The 12627-nt window shown below is 45.4% G+C and overlaps 25 non-coding genes across 25 annotated transcripts; all 25 read left to right on the top strand.

Annotated features, from left to right (window-relative positions):
• The first annotated feature begins 75 nt into the window (after positions 1-75).
• Positions 76-147, top strand: TRNAP-AGG (transfer RNA proline (anticodon AGG)). The gene has a single exon. It is a non-coding gene; the product is annotated as a tRNA-Pro (tRNA).
• Positions 148-602: 455 nt separating this feature from the next.
• Positions 603-674, top strand: TRNAP-AGG (transfer RNA proline (anticodon AGG)). Its single transcript has one exon. It is a non-coding gene; the product is annotated as a tRNA-Pro (tRNA).
• A 250-nt stretch (positions 675-924) lies between these two features.
• On the top strand, positions 925-996 carry TRNAP-AGG (transfer RNA proline (anticodon AGG)). Its single transcript has one exon. It is a non-coding gene; the product is annotated as a tRNA-Pro (tRNA).
• An 83-nt stretch (positions 997-1079) lies between these two features.
• TRNAP-AGG (transfer RNA proline (anticodon AGG)) lies at positions 1080-1151 on the top strand. Its single transcript has one exon. It is a non-coding gene; the product is annotated as a tRNA-Pro (tRNA).
• Positions 1152-1772: 621 nt separating this feature from the next.
• On the top strand, positions 1773-1844 carry TRNAP-AGG (transfer RNA proline (anticodon AGG)). Its single transcript has one exon. It is a non-coding gene; the product is annotated as a tRNA-Pro (tRNA).
• Positions 1845-2415: 571 nt separating this feature from the next.
• On the top strand, positions 2416-2487 carry TRNAP-AGG (transfer RNA proline (anticodon AGG)). Its single transcript has one exon. It is a non-coding gene; the product is annotated as a tRNA-Pro (tRNA).
• Positions 2488-2895: 408 nt separating this feature from the next.
• TRNAP-AGG (transfer RNA proline (anticodon AGG)) lies at positions 2896-2967 on the top strand. The gene has a single exon. It is a non-coding gene; the product is annotated as a tRNA-Pro (tRNA).
• Positions 2968-3422: 455 nt separating this feature from the next.
• TRNAP-AGG (transfer RNA proline (anticodon AGG)) lies at positions 3423-3494 on the top strand. The gene has a single exon. It is a non-coding gene; the product is annotated as a tRNA-Pro (tRNA).
• Positions 3495-3744: 250 nt separating this feature from the next.
• On the top strand, positions 3745-3816 carry TRNAP-AGG (transfer RNA proline (anticodon AGG)). The gene has a single exon. It is a non-coding gene; the product is annotated as a tRNA-Pro (tRNA).
• Positions 3817-3899: 83 nt separating this feature from the next.
• On the top strand, positions 3900-3971 carry TRNAP-AGG (transfer RNA proline (anticodon AGG)). The gene has a single exon. It is a non-coding gene; the product is annotated as a tRNA-Pro (tRNA).
• A 621-nt stretch (positions 3972-4592) lies between these two features.
• TRNAP-AGG (transfer RNA proline (anticodon AGG)) lies at positions 4593-4664 on the top strand. The gene has a single exon. It is a non-coding gene; the product is annotated as a tRNA-Pro (tRNA).
• Positions 4665-5235: 571 nt separating this feature from the next.
• Positions 5236-5307, top strand: TRNAP-AGG (transfer RNA proline (anticodon AGG)). The gene has a single exon. It is a non-coding gene; the product is annotated as a tRNA-Pro (tRNA).
• A 408-nt stretch (positions 5308-5715) lies between these two features.
• TRNAP-AGG (transfer RNA proline (anticodon AGG)) lies at positions 5716-5787 on the top strand. Its single transcript has one exon. It is a non-coding gene; the product is annotated as a tRNA-Pro (tRNA).
• A 934-nt stretch (positions 5788-6721) lies between these two features.
• TRNAP-AGG (transfer RNA proline (anticodon AGG)) lies at positions 6722-6793 on the top strand. Its single transcript has one exon. It is a non-coding gene; the product is annotated as a tRNA-Pro (tRNA).
• A 1742-nt stretch (positions 6794-8535) lies between these two features.
• On the top strand, positions 8536-8607 carry TRNAP-AGG (transfer RNA proline (anticodon AGG)). Its single transcript has one exon. It is a non-coding gene; the product is annotated as a tRNA-Pro (tRNA).
• An 89-nt stretch (positions 8608-8696) lies between these two features.
• On the top strand, positions 8697-8768 carry TRNAP-AGG (transfer RNA proline (anticodon AGG)). The gene has a single exon. It is a non-coding gene; the product is annotated as a tRNA-Pro (tRNA).
• An 89-nt stretch (positions 8769-8857) lies between these two features.
• On the top strand, positions 8858-8929 carry TRNAP-AGG (transfer RNA proline (anticodon AGG)). The gene has a single exon. It is a non-coding gene; the product is annotated as a tRNA-Pro (tRNA).
• An 83-nt stretch (positions 8930-9012) lies between these two features.
• Positions 9013-9084, top strand: TRNAP-AGG (transfer RNA proline (anticodon AGG)). Its single transcript has one exon. It is a non-coding gene; the product is annotated as a tRNA-Pro (tRNA).
• A 621-nt stretch (positions 9085-9705) lies between these two features.
• On the top strand, positions 9706-9777 carry TRNAP-AGG (transfer RNA proline (anticodon AGG)). Its single transcript has one exon. It is a non-coding gene; the product is annotated as a tRNA-Pro (tRNA).
• A 571-nt stretch (positions 9778-10348) lies between these two features.
• On the top strand, positions 10349-10420 carry TRNAP-AGG (transfer RNA proline (anticodon AGG)). The gene has a single exon. It is a non-coding gene; the product is annotated as a tRNA-Pro (tRNA).
• A 250-nt stretch (positions 10421-10670) lies between these two features.
• On the top strand, positions 10671-10742 carry TRNAP-AGG (transfer RNA proline (anticodon AGG)). The gene has a single exon. It is a non-coding gene; the product is annotated as a tRNA-Pro (tRNA).
• Positions 10743-10831: 89 nt separating this feature from the next.
• Positions 10832-10903, top strand: TRNAP-AGG (transfer RNA proline (anticodon AGG)). The gene has a single exon. It is a non-coding gene; the product is annotated as a tRNA-Pro (tRNA).
• Positions 10904-11787: 884 nt separating this feature from the next.
• Positions 11788-11859, top strand: TRNAP-AGG (transfer RNA proline (anticodon AGG)). Its single transcript has one exon. It is a non-coding gene; the product is annotated as a tRNA-Pro (tRNA).
• An 89-nt stretch (positions 11860-11948) lies between these two features.
• Positions 11949-12020, top strand: TRNAP-AGG (transfer RNA proline (anticodon AGG)). Its single transcript has one exon. It is a non-coding gene; the product is annotated as a tRNA-Pro (tRNA).
• A 244-nt stretch (positions 12021-12264) lies between these two features.
• Positions 12265-12336, top strand: TRNAP-AGG (transfer RNA proline (anticodon AGG)). The gene has a single exon. It is a non-coding gene; the product is annotated as a tRNA-Pro (tRNA).
• The last annotated feature ends 291 nt before the right edge of the window (positions 12337-12627 follow it).

Here is a 12627-nt window from a genome sequence, read left to right as displayed (position 1 = left end):
AGTAATTTAGTGACCATTTTAATGCAACTAACAACAGGGTATGTCTATGAGTTGAGTATGTTGCGTTACACACATGGTCCGTTGGTCTAGGGGTATGATACTCGCTTAGGGTGCGAGTGGTCCCGGGTTCAAATCCCGGACGAACCCGAGTTTTTGCAGAAGTAGTGACTATTTAAACGCAACTAACTACAGGGTAGACCTATGAGTTGAGCATGTTTTGTTACACACATGGTCCGTTGGTCTAGGGGTATGATACTCGCTTAGGGGGCGAGTGGTCCGGGGTTCAAATCCCGGACGGACCCGAGTTTTTGCTAAAGTAAATTTGTGACTATTTTAATGCAACTAACTACAGGGTAGGCCTATGAGTTCAGCATGTTTAGTAACACACATGGTCCGTTGGTCTGGGTAGGCCTATGAGTTGAGCATGTTTAGTTACACACATGGTCCGTTGGTCTAGGGGTACGATACTCGCTTTGGGTGCGACTGGTCCAGGGTTCAAATCTCGGACGGACCCGAGTTTTTGCAGAAGTATATTAGTCTCTATTTAAATGCAACTAACAACAGGGTATGTCTATGAGTTGAGTATGTTGCGTTACACACATGGTCCGTTGGTCTAGGGGTATGATACTCGCTTAGGGTGCGAGTGGTCCCGGGTTCAAATCCCGGACGAACCCGAGTTTTTGCAAAAGTAAATTAGTGACTATTTTAATGCAACTAACAACAAGGTAGGACTACGAGTTTAGCATGTTTCAGCATCATTCATGGTCCGTTGGTCTAGGGGTATGATACTCGCTTAGGGTGCGAGTGGTCCCGGGTTAAAATCCCGGACGCACCCGAGTTTTTGCAGATGTAATTTAGTGACTATTTAAATGCAACTAACAACAAGGTAGGACTACGAGTTTAGCATGTTTCAGCATCATTCATGGTCCGTTGGTCTAGGGGTATGATACTCGCTTAGGGTGCGAATGGTCCCGGGTTCAAATCCCGGACGAACCCGATTTTTTGCAGAAGTAGTGACTATTTAAACGCAACTAACTACAGGGTAGACCTATGAGTTGAGCATGTTTAGTTACACACATGGTCCGTTGGTCTAGGGGTATGATACTCGCTTAGGGTGCGAGTGGTCCGGGGTTCAAATCCCGGACGGACCCGAGTTTTTGCTAAAGTAAATTAGTGACTATTTTAATGCAACTAACTACAGGGTAGGCCTATGAGTTCAGCATGTTTAGTTACACACATGGTCCGTTGGTCTGGGTAGGCCTATGAGTTGAGCATGTTTAGTTGCACACATGGTCCGTTGGTCTAGGGGTACGATACTCGCTTAGGGTGCGCGTGGTCCCGGGTTCAAATCCCGGACGGACCCGAGTTTTTGCAAAAGTAAATTAGTGACTATTTTAATGCAACTAACAACAAGGTAGGCCTATGAGTTGAGAAGGTTTTAGTTTCTTACATGGTCCGTTGGTCAAGGGCTATGATACTCGCATAGGGTGTGAGTGGTCCCGAAATAAAATCCCGACGAACCCGAGTTTTTGCAGAAATAATTTAGTAACTATTTTAATGAACCTAACTTCAGGGTAGGCCTATGAGTTGAGAATGTTTTAGTTACTTACATGGTCCGTTGGTCAAGGGGTATGATACTCGCTTAGGGTGCGAGTGGTCCCGGGTTCAAATTCCGGACGAACCCGAGTTTTTGCAGAAGTAATTTAGTGACTATTTAAACGCAACTAACTACAGGGTAGACCTATGAGTTGAGCATGTTTTTTTACACACATGGTCCGTTGGTCTAGGGGTATGATACTCGCTTAGGGTGCGAGTGGTCCGGGGTTCAAATCCCGGACGGACCCGTGTTTTTGCAAAAGTAAATTAGTGACTATTTTAATGCAACTAACTACAGAGTAGGCCGTGGAGTTGAGCATGTTTAGTTACACACATGGTCCGTTGCTCTAGGGGTATGATACTCGCTTTGGGTGCGAGTGGTCCCTGGTTCAATTCCCGGACGGACCCGAGTTTTTGCAGAAGTAATTTAGTGACTATTTTAATGAACCTAACTACAGGGTAGGCCTATGAGTTGAGAATGTTTTAGTTACTTACATGGTCCGTTTGTCAAGGGGTATGATACTCGCCTAGGGTGCGAGTGGTCCCGAGTTTAAATCCCGGACGGACCCGAGATTTTGCAGAAGTAATTTAGTGACTATTTTAATGAACCTAACTACAGGGTAGGCCTATGAGTTGAGAATGTTTTAGTTACTTACATGGTCCGTTGGTCAAGGGGTATGATACTCGCCTAGGGTGCGAGTGGTCCCGAGTTTAAATCCCGGACGGACCCGAGTTTTTGCAAAAGTAATTTAGTGACTATTTAAATGCAACTAACAACAAGGTAGGCCTACGAGTTTAGCATGTTTCAGCATCATTCATGGTCCGTTGGTCTAGGGGTATGATACTCGCTTAGGGTGCGAGTGGTCCCGGGTTCAAATCCCGGACGAACCCGAGTTTTTGCAGAAGTAATTTAGTGACTATTTTAATGAACCTAACTACAGGGTAGGCCTATGAGTTGAGAATGTTTTAGTTACTTACATGGTCCGTTGGTCAAGGGGTGTGATACTCGCCTAGGGTGCGAGTGGTCCCGAGTTTAAATCCCGGACGGACCCGAGTTTTTGCAAAAGTAATTTAGTGACTATTTAAAGCAACTAACTACAGGGTAGACCTATGAGTTGAGCATGTTACGTTACACACATGGTCCGTTGGTCTTGAGGTATGATACTCGCATAGGGTGCGAGTGGTCGCGGGTTCAAATCCCGGACGAACCCGAGTTTTTGCAGAAGTAATTTAGTGACTATTTAAAGGCAACTAACAACAGGGTATGTCTATGAGTTGAGTATGTTGCGTTACACACATGGTCCGTTGGTCTAGGGGTATGATACTCGCTTAGGGTGCGAGTGGTCCCGGGTTCAAATCCCGGACGAACTCGAGTTTTTGCAGAAGTAGAGACTATTTAAACGCAACTAACTACAGGGTAGACCTATGAGTTGAGCATGTTTTGTTACACACATGGTCCGTTGGTCTAGGGGTATGATACTCGCTTAGGGGGCGAGTGGTCCGGGGTTCAAATCCCGGACGGACCCGAGTTTTTGCTAAAGTAAATTTGTGACTATTTTAATGCAACTAACTACAGGGTAGGCCTATGAGTTCAGCATGTTTAGGTACACACATGGTCCGTTGGTCTGGGTAGGCCTATGAGTTGAGCATGTTTAGTTACACACATGGTCCGTTGGTCTAGGGGTACGATACTCGCTTTGGGTGCGACTGGTCCAGGGTTCAAATCTCGGACGGACCCGAGTTTTTGCAGAAGTATATTAGTCTCTATTTAAATGCAACTAACAACAGGGTATGTCTATGAGTTGAGTATGTTGCGTTACACACATGGTCCGTTGGTCTAGGGGTATGATACTCGCTTAGGGTGCGAGTGGTCCCGGGTTCAAATCCCGGACGAACCCGAGTTTTTGCAAAAGTAAATTAGTGACTATTTTAATGCAACTAACAACAAGGTAGGACTACGAGTTTAGCATGTTTCAGCATCATTCATGGTCCGTTGGTCTAGGGGTATGATACTCGCTTAGGGTGCGAGTGGTCCCGGGTTAAAATCCCGGACGCACCCGAGTTTTTGCAGATGTAATTTAGTGACTATTTAAATGCAACTAACAACAAGGTAGGACTACGAGTTTAGCATGTTTCAGCATCATTCATGGTCCGTTGGTCTAGGGGTATGATACTCGCTTAGGGTGCGAATGGTCCCGGGTTCAAATCCCGGACGAACCCGATTTTTTGCAGAAGTAGTGACTATTTAAACGCAACTAACTACAGGGTAGACCTATGAGTTGAGCATGTTTAGTTACACACATGGTCCGTTGGTCTAGGGGTATGATACTCGCTTAGGGTGCGAGTGGTCCGGGGTTCAAATCCCGGACGGACCCGAGTTTTTGCTAAAGTAAATTAGTGACTATTTTAATGCAACTAACTACAGGGTAGGCCTATGAGTTCAGCATGTTTAGTTACACACATGGTCCGTTGGTCTGGGTAGGCCTATGAGTTGAGCATGTTTAGTTGCACACATGGTCCGTTGGTCTAGGGGTACGATACTCGCTTAGGGTGCGCGTGGTCCCGGGTTCAAATCCCGGACGGACCCGAGTTTTTGCAAAAGTAAATTAGTGACTATTTTAATGCAACTAACAACAAGGTAGGCCTATGAGTTGAGAAGGTTTTAGTTACTTACATGGTCCGTTGGTCAAGGGCTATGATACTCGCATAGGGTGTGAGTGGTCCCGAAATAAAATCCCGACGAACCCGAGTTTTTGCAGAAATAATTTAGTAACTATTTTAATGAACCTAACTTCAGGGTAGGCCTATGAGTTGAGAATGTTTTAGTTACTTACATGGTCCGTTGGTCAAGGGGTATGATACTCGCTTAGGGTGCGAGTGGTCCCGGGTTCAAATTCCGGACGAACCCGAGTTTTTGCAGAAGTAATTTAGTGACTATTTAAACGCAACTAACTACAGGGTAGACCTATGAGTTGAGCATGTTTAGTTACACACATGGTCCGTTGGTCTAGGGGTATGATACTCGCTTAGGGTGCGAGTGGTCCGGGGTTCAAATCCCGGACGGACCCGTGTTTTTGCAAAAGTAAATTAGTGACTATTTTAATGCAACTAACTACAGAGTAGGCCGTGGAGTTGAGCATGTTTAGTTACACACATGGTCCGTTGCTCTAGGGGTATGATACTCGCTTTGGGTGCGAGTGGTCCCTGGTTCAATTCCCGGACGGACCCGAGTTTTTGCAGAAGTAATTTAGTGACTATTTTAATGAACCTAACTACAGGGTAGGCCTATGAGTTGAGAATGTTTTAGTTACTTACATGGTCCGTTTGTCAAGGGGTATGATACTCGCCTAGGGTGCGAGTGGTCCCGAGTTTAAATCCCGGACGGACCCGAGATTTTGCAGAAGTAATTTAGTGACTATTTTAATGAACCTAACTACAGGGTAGGCCTATGAGTTGAGAATGTTTTAGTTACTTACATGGTCCGTTGGTCAAGGGGTATGATACTCGCCTAGGGTGCGAGTGGTCCCGAGTTTAAATCCCGGACGGACCCGAGTTTTTGCAAAAGTAATTTAGTGACTATTTAAATGCAACTAACAACAAGGTAGGCCTACGAGTTTAGCATGTTTCAGCATCATTCATGGTCCGTTGGTCTAGGGGTATGATACTCGCTTAGGGTGCGAGTGGTCCCGGGTTCAAATCCCGGACGAACCCGAGTTTTTGCAGAAGTAATTTAGTGACTATTTTAATGAACCTAACTACAGGGTAGGCCTATGAGTTGAGAATGTTTTAGTTACTTACATGGTCCGTTGGTCAAGGGGTGTGATACTCGCCTAGGGTGCGAGTGGTCCCGAGTTTAAATCCCGGACGGACCCGAGTTTTTGCAAAAGTAATTTAGTGACTATTTAAAGCAACTAACTACAGGGTAGACCTATGAGTTGAGCATGTTACGTTACACACATGGTCCGTTGGTCTTGAGGTATGATACTCGCATAGGGTGCGAGTGGTCGCGGGTTCAAATCCCGGACGAACCCGAGTTTTTGCAGAAGTAATTTAGTGACTATTTAAAGGCAACTAACAACAGGGTATGTCTATGAGTTGAGTATGTTGCGTTACACACATGGTCCGTTGGTCTAGGGGTATGATACTCGCTTAGGGTGCGAGTGGTCCCGGGTTCAAATCCCGGACGAACTCGAGTTTTTGCAGAAGTAGAGACTATTTAAACGCAACTAACTACAGGGTAGACCTATGAGTTGAGCATGTTTTGTTACACACATGGTCCGTTGGTCTAGGGGTATGATACTCGCTTAGGGGGCGAGTGGTCCGGGGTTCAAATCCCGGACGGACCCGAGTTTTTGCTAAAGTAAATTTGTGACTATTTTAATGCAACTAACTACAGGGTAGGCCTATGAGTTCAGCATGTTTAGGTACACACATGGTCCGTTGGTCTGGGTAGGCCTATGAGTTGAGCATGTTTAGTTACACACATGGTCCGTTGGTCTAGGGGTACGATACTCGCTTTGGGTGCGACTGGTCCAGGGTTCAAATCTCGGACGGACCCGAGTTTTTGCAGAAGTATATTAGTCTCTATTTAAATGCAACTAACAACAAGGTAGGCCTACAAGTTTAGCATGTTTCAGCATCATTCATGGTCCGTTGGTCTAGGGGTATGATACTCGCTCAGGTTGCGAGTGGTCCCGGGTTCAAATCCAGGATGAACCCGAGTTTTTGCAGAAGTAATTTAGTGACCATTTAAATGCAACTAACTTCAGGGAAGGTCTATGAGTTGAGCATGTTTAGTTACGTACATGGTTCGTTGGTCTAGGGCTATGATACTCGCTTAGGTTGTGAGTGGTCCCGAGATAAAATCCCGACGGACCCGAGTTTTTGCCGAAGTAATTTAGTGACTATTTAAAGCAACTAACTACAGGGTAGAGCTATGAGTTGAGCATGTTACGTTACACACATGGTCCGTTGGTCTTGGGGTATGATGCTCGCCTAGGGTGCGAGTGGTCCCGAGTTCAAATCCCGCACGGACCCGAGTTTTTGCAGAAGTAATTTAGTGACCATTTTAATGCAACTAACAACAGGGTATGTCTATGAGTTGAGTATGTTGCGTTACACACATGGTCCGTTGGTCTAGGGGTATGATACTCGCTTAGGGTGCGAGTGGTCCCGGGTTCAAATCCCGGACGAACCCGAGTTTTGCAGAAATAATTTAGTGACTATTTTAATGAACCTAACTACAGGGTAGGCCTATGAGTTGAGAATGTTTTAGTTACTTACATGGCCCGTTGGTCAAGGGGTATGATACTCGCCTAGGGTGCGAGTGGTCCCGAGTTTAAATCCCGGACGGACCCGAGTTTTTGCAAAAGTAATTTAGTGACTATTTAAATGCAACTAACAACAAGGTAGGCCTACGAGTTTAGCATGTTTCAGCATCATTCATGGTCCGTTGGTCTATAGGTATGATACTCGCTTAGGGTGCGAGTGGTCTCGGGTTCAAATCCCGGATGAACCCGAGGTTTTGCAGAAGTAATTTAGTGACTAGTTAAACGCAACTAACTACAGGGTAGACCTATGAGTTGAGCATGTTTAGTTACACACATGGTCCGTTGATCTAGGGGTATGATACTCGCTTTGGGTGCGAGTGCTCCAGGGTTAAAATCCCGGACGGACCCGAGTTTTTGCAGAAGTAATTTAGTGACTATTTAAATGCAACTAACAACAAGGTAGGACTACGAGTTTAGCATGTTTCAGTAACATTCATGGTCCGTTGGTCTAGGGGTATGATACTCGCTCAGGTTGCGAGTGGTCCCGGGTTCAAATCCAGGATGAACACGAGTTTTTGCAGAAGTAATTTAGTGACTATTTAAATGCAACTAACAACAAGGTAGGCCTATGAGTTGAGAATGTTTTAGTTACTTACATGGTCCGTTGGTCAAGGGGTATGATACTCGACTAGGGTGCGAGTGGTCCCGAGTTCAAATCCCGTACGGACCCGAGTTTTTGCAGAAGTAATTTAGTGACCATTTTAATGCAACTAACAACAGGGTATGTCTATGAGTTGAGTATGTTGCGTTACACACATGGTCCGTTGGTCTAGGGGTATGATACTCGCTTAGGGGGCGAGTGGTCCGGGGTTCAAATCCCGGACGGACCCGAGTTTTTGCTAAAGTAAATTTGTGACTATTTTAATGCAACTAACTACAGGGTAGGCCTATGAGTTCAGCATGTTTAGTTACACACATGGTCCGTTGGTCTGGGTAGGCCTATGAGTTGAGCATGTTTAGTTACACACATGGTCCGTTGGTCTAGGGGTACGATACTCGCGTTGGGTGCGACTGGTCCAGGGTTCAAATCTCGGACGGACCCGAGTTTTTGCAGAAGTATATTAGTCTCTATTTAAATGCAACTAACAACAAGGTAGGCCTACAAGTTTAGCATGTTTCAGCATCATTCATGGTCCGTTGGTCTAGGGGTATGATACTCGCTCAGGTTGCGAGTGGTCCCGGGTTCAAATCCAGGATGAACCCGAGTTTTTGCAGAAGTAATTTAGTGACCATTTAAATGCAACTAACTTCAGGGAAGGTCTATGAGTTGAGCATGTTTAGTTACGTACATGGTTCGTTGGTCTAGGGCTATGATACTCGCTTAGGTTGTGAGTGGTCCCGAGATAAAATCCCGACGGACCCGAGTTTTTGCCGAAGTAATTTAGTGACTATTTAAAGCAACTAACTACAGGGTAGAGCTATGAGTTGAGCATGTTACGTTACACACATGGTCCGTTGGTCTTGGGGTATGATGCTCGCTTAGGGTGCGAGTGGTCCCGAGTTCAAATCCCGCACGGACCCGAGTTTTTGCAGAAGTAATTTAGTGACCATTTTAATGCAACTAACAACAGGGTATGTCTATGAGTTGAGTATGTTGCGTTACACACATGGTCCGTTGGTCTAGGGGTATGATACTCGCTTAGGGTGCGAGTGGTCCCGGGTTCAAATCCCGGACGAACCCGAGTTTTTGCAAAAGTAAATTAGTGACTATTTTAATGCAACTAACAACAAGGTAGGACTACGAGTTTAGCATGTTTCAGCATCATTCATGGTCCGTTGGTCTAGGGGTATGATACTCGCTTAGGGTGCGAGTGGTCCCGGGTTAAAATCCCGGACGGACCCGAGTTTTTGCAGATGTAATTTAGTGACTATTTAAATGCAACTAACAACAAGGTAGGACTACGAGTTTAGCATGTTTCAGCATCATTCATGGTCCGTTGGTCTAGGGGTATGATACTCGCTTAGGGTGCGAATGGTCCCGGGTTCAAATCCCGGACGAACCCGATTTTTTGCAGAAGTAGTGACTATTTAAACGCAACTAACTACAGGGTAGACCTATGAGTTGAGCATGTTTAGTTACACACATGGTCCGTTGGTCTAGGGGTATGATACTCGCTTAGGGTGCGAGTGGTCCGGGGTTCAAATCCCGGACGGACCCGAGTTTTTGCTAAAGTAAATTAGTGACTATTTCAATGCAACTAACTACAGGGTAGGCCTATGAGTTCAGCATGTTTAGTTACACACATGGTCCGTTGGTCTGGGTAGGCCTATGAGTTGAGCATGTTTAGTTGCACACATGGTCCGTTGGTCTAGGGGTACGATACTCGCTTAGGGTGCGCGTGGTCCCGGGTTCAAATCCCGGACGGACCCGAGTTTTTGCAAAAGTAAATTAGTGACTATTTTAATGCAACTAACAACAAGGTAGGCCTATGAGTTGAGAAGGTTTTAGTTTCTTACATGGTCCGTTGGTCAAGGGCTATGATACTCGCATAGGGTGTGAGTGGTCCCGAAATAAAATCCCGACGAACCCGAGTTTTTGCAGAAATAATTTAGTAACTATTTTAATGAACCTAACTTCAGGGTAGGCCTATGAGTTGAGAATGTTTTAGTTACTTACATGGTCCGTTGGTCAAGGGGTATGATACTCGCTTAGGGTGCGAGTGGTCCCGGGTTCAAATTCCGGACGAACCCGAGTTTTTGCAGAAGTAATTTAGTGACTATTTAAACGCAACTAACTACAGGGTAGACCTATGAGTTGAGCATGTTTTTTTACACACATGGTCCGTTGGTCTAGGGGTATGATACTCGCTTAGGGTGCGAGTGGTCCGGGGTTCAAATCCCGGACGGACCCGTGTTTTTGCAAAAGTAAATTAGTGACTATTTTAATGCAACTAACTACAGGGTAGGCCGTGGAGTTGAGCATGTTTAGTTACACACATGGTCCGTTGCTCTAGGGGTATGATACTCGCTTTGGGTGCGAGTGGTCCCTGGTTCAATTCCCGGACGGACCCGAGTTTTTGCAGAAGTAATTTAGTGACTATTTTAATGAACCTAACTACAGGGTAGGCCTATGAGTTGAGAATGTTTTAGTTACTTACATGGTCCGTTTGTCAAGGGGTATGATACTCGCCTAGGGTGCGAGTGGTCCCGAGTTTAAATCCCGGACGGACCCGAGATTTTGCAGAAGTAATTTAGTGACTATTTTAATGAACCTAACTACAGGGTAGGCCTATGAGTTGAGAATGTTTTAGTTACTTACATGGTCCGTTGGTCAAGGGGTATGATACTCGCCTAGGGTGCGAGTGGTCCCGAGTTTAAATCCCGGACGGACCCGAGTTTTTGCAAAAGTAATTTAGTGACTATTTAAATGCAACTAACAACAAGGTAGGCCTACGAGTTTAGCATGTTTCAGCATCATTCATGGTCCGTTGGTCTAGGGGTATGATACTCGCTTAGGGTGCGAGTGGTCCCGGGTTCAAATCCCGGATGAACCCGAGTTTTTGCAGAAGTAATTTAGTGACTATTTTAATGAACCTAACTACAGGGTAGGCCTATGAGTTGAGAATGTTTTAGTTACTTACATGGTCCGTTGGTCAAGGGGTATGATACTCGCCTAGGGTGCGAGTGGTCCCGAGTTTAAATCCCGGACGGACCCGAGTTTTTGCAAAAGTAATTTAGTGACTATTTAAATGCAACTAACAACAAGGTAGGCCTACGAGTTTAGCATGTTTCAGCATCATTCATGGTCCGTTGGTCTAGGGGTATGATACTCGCTTAGGGTGCGAGTGGTCCCGGGTTCAAATCCCGGACGGACCCGAGTTTTTGCAGAAGTAATTTAGTGACTATTTAAATGCAACTAACAACAAGGTAGGACTACGAGTTTAGCATGTTTCAGTATCATTCATGGTCCGTTGGTCTAGGGGTAAGATACTCGCTTAGGGTGCGAGTGGTCCCGGGTTCAAATCCCGGACGAACCCGAGTTTTTGCAGAAGTAGTGACTATTTAAACGCAACTAACTACAGGGTAGACCTATGAGTTGAGCATGTTTCTTAACACACATGGTCCGTTGGTCTAAGGGTATGATACTCGCTTAGGGTGCGAGTGGTCCGGGGTTCAAATCCCGGACGGAGCCGTGTTTTTGCAAAAGTAAATTAGTGACTATTTTAATGCAACTAACTACAGGGTAGGCCGTGGAGTTGAGCATGTTTAGTTACACACATGGTCCGTTGATCTAGGGGTATGATACTCGCTTTGGGTGCGAGTGGTCCCTGGTTCAAATCCCGGACGGACCCGAGTTTTTGCAGAAGTAATTTAGTGACTATTTTAATGAACCTAACTACAGGGTAGGCCTATGAGTTGAGAATGTTTTAGTTACTTACATGGTCCGTTTGTCAAGGGGTATGATACTCGCCTAGGGTGCGAGTGGTCCCGAGTTTAAATCCCGGACGGACCCGAGATTTTGCAGAAGTAATTTAGTGACTATTTTAATGAACCTAACTACAGGGTAGGCCTATGAGTTGAGAACGTTTTAGTTACTTACATGGTCCGTTGGTCAAGGGGTATGATACTCGCCTAGGGTGCGAGTGGTCCCGAGTTTAAATCCCGGACGGACCCGAGTTTTTGCAAAAGTAATTTAGTGACTATTTAAATGCAACTAACTACAGGGTAGAGCTATGAGTTGAGCATGTTACGTTACACACATGGTCCGTTGGTCTTGGGGTATGATGCTCCCTTGGGTGCGAGTGGTCCCGAGTTCAAATCCCGCACGGACCCGAGTTTTTGCAGAAGTAATTTAGTGACCATTTTAATGCAACTAACAACAGGGTATGTCTATGAGTTGAGTATGTTGCGTTACACACATGGTCCGTTGGTCTAGGGGTATGATACTCGCTTAGGGTGCGAGTGGTCCCGGGTTCAAATCCCGGACGAACCCGAGTTTTTGCAAAAGTAAATTAGTGACTATTTTAATGCAACTAACAACAAGGTAGGACTACGAGTTTAGCATGTTTCAGCATCATTCATGGTCCGTTGGTCTAGGGGTATGATACTCGCTTAGGGTGCGAGTGGTCCCGGGTTAAAATCCCGGACGGACCCGAGTTTTTGCAGATGTAATTTAGTGACTATTTAAATGCAACTAACAACAAGGTAGGACTACGAGTTTAGCATGTTTCAGCATCATTCATGGTCCGTTGGTCTAGGGGTATGATACTCGCTTAGGGTGCGAATGGTCCCGGGTTCAAATCCCGGACGAACACGATTTTTTGCAGAAGTAGTGACTATTTAAACGCAACTAACTACAGGGTAGACCTATGAGTTGAGCATGTTTAGTTACACACATGGTCCGTTGGTCTAGGGGTATGATACTCGCTTAGGGTGCGAGTGGTCCGGGGTTCAAATCCCGGACGGACCCGAGTTTTTGCTAAAGTAAATTAGTGACTATTTTAATGCAACTAACAACAAGGTAGGCCTATGAGTTGAGAATGTTTTAGTTTCTTACATGGTCCGTTGGTCAAGGGCTATGATACTCGCATAGGGTGTGAGTGGTCCCGAAATAAAATCCCGACGAACCCGAGTTTTTGCAGAAATAATTTAGTAACTATTTTAATGAACCTAACTTCAGGGTAGGCCTATGAGTTGAGAATGTTTTAGTTACTTACATGGTCCGTTGGTCAAGGGGTATGATACTCGCTTAGGGTGCGAG

This window comes from Phalangium opilio, unplaced genomic scaffold (assembly GCF_054372755.1).
Source record: "Phalangium opilio isolate 3A_F unplaced genomic scaffold, DU_Popi_V2 ptg000194l_1, whole genome shotgun sequence".
Classification (NCBI taxonomy): domain Eukaryota; kingdom Metazoa; phylum Arthropoda; class Arachnida; order Opiliones; family Phalangiidae; genus Phalangium; species Phalangium opilio.
This window is presented reverse-complemented; position numbering and strand designations above follow the sequence as displayed.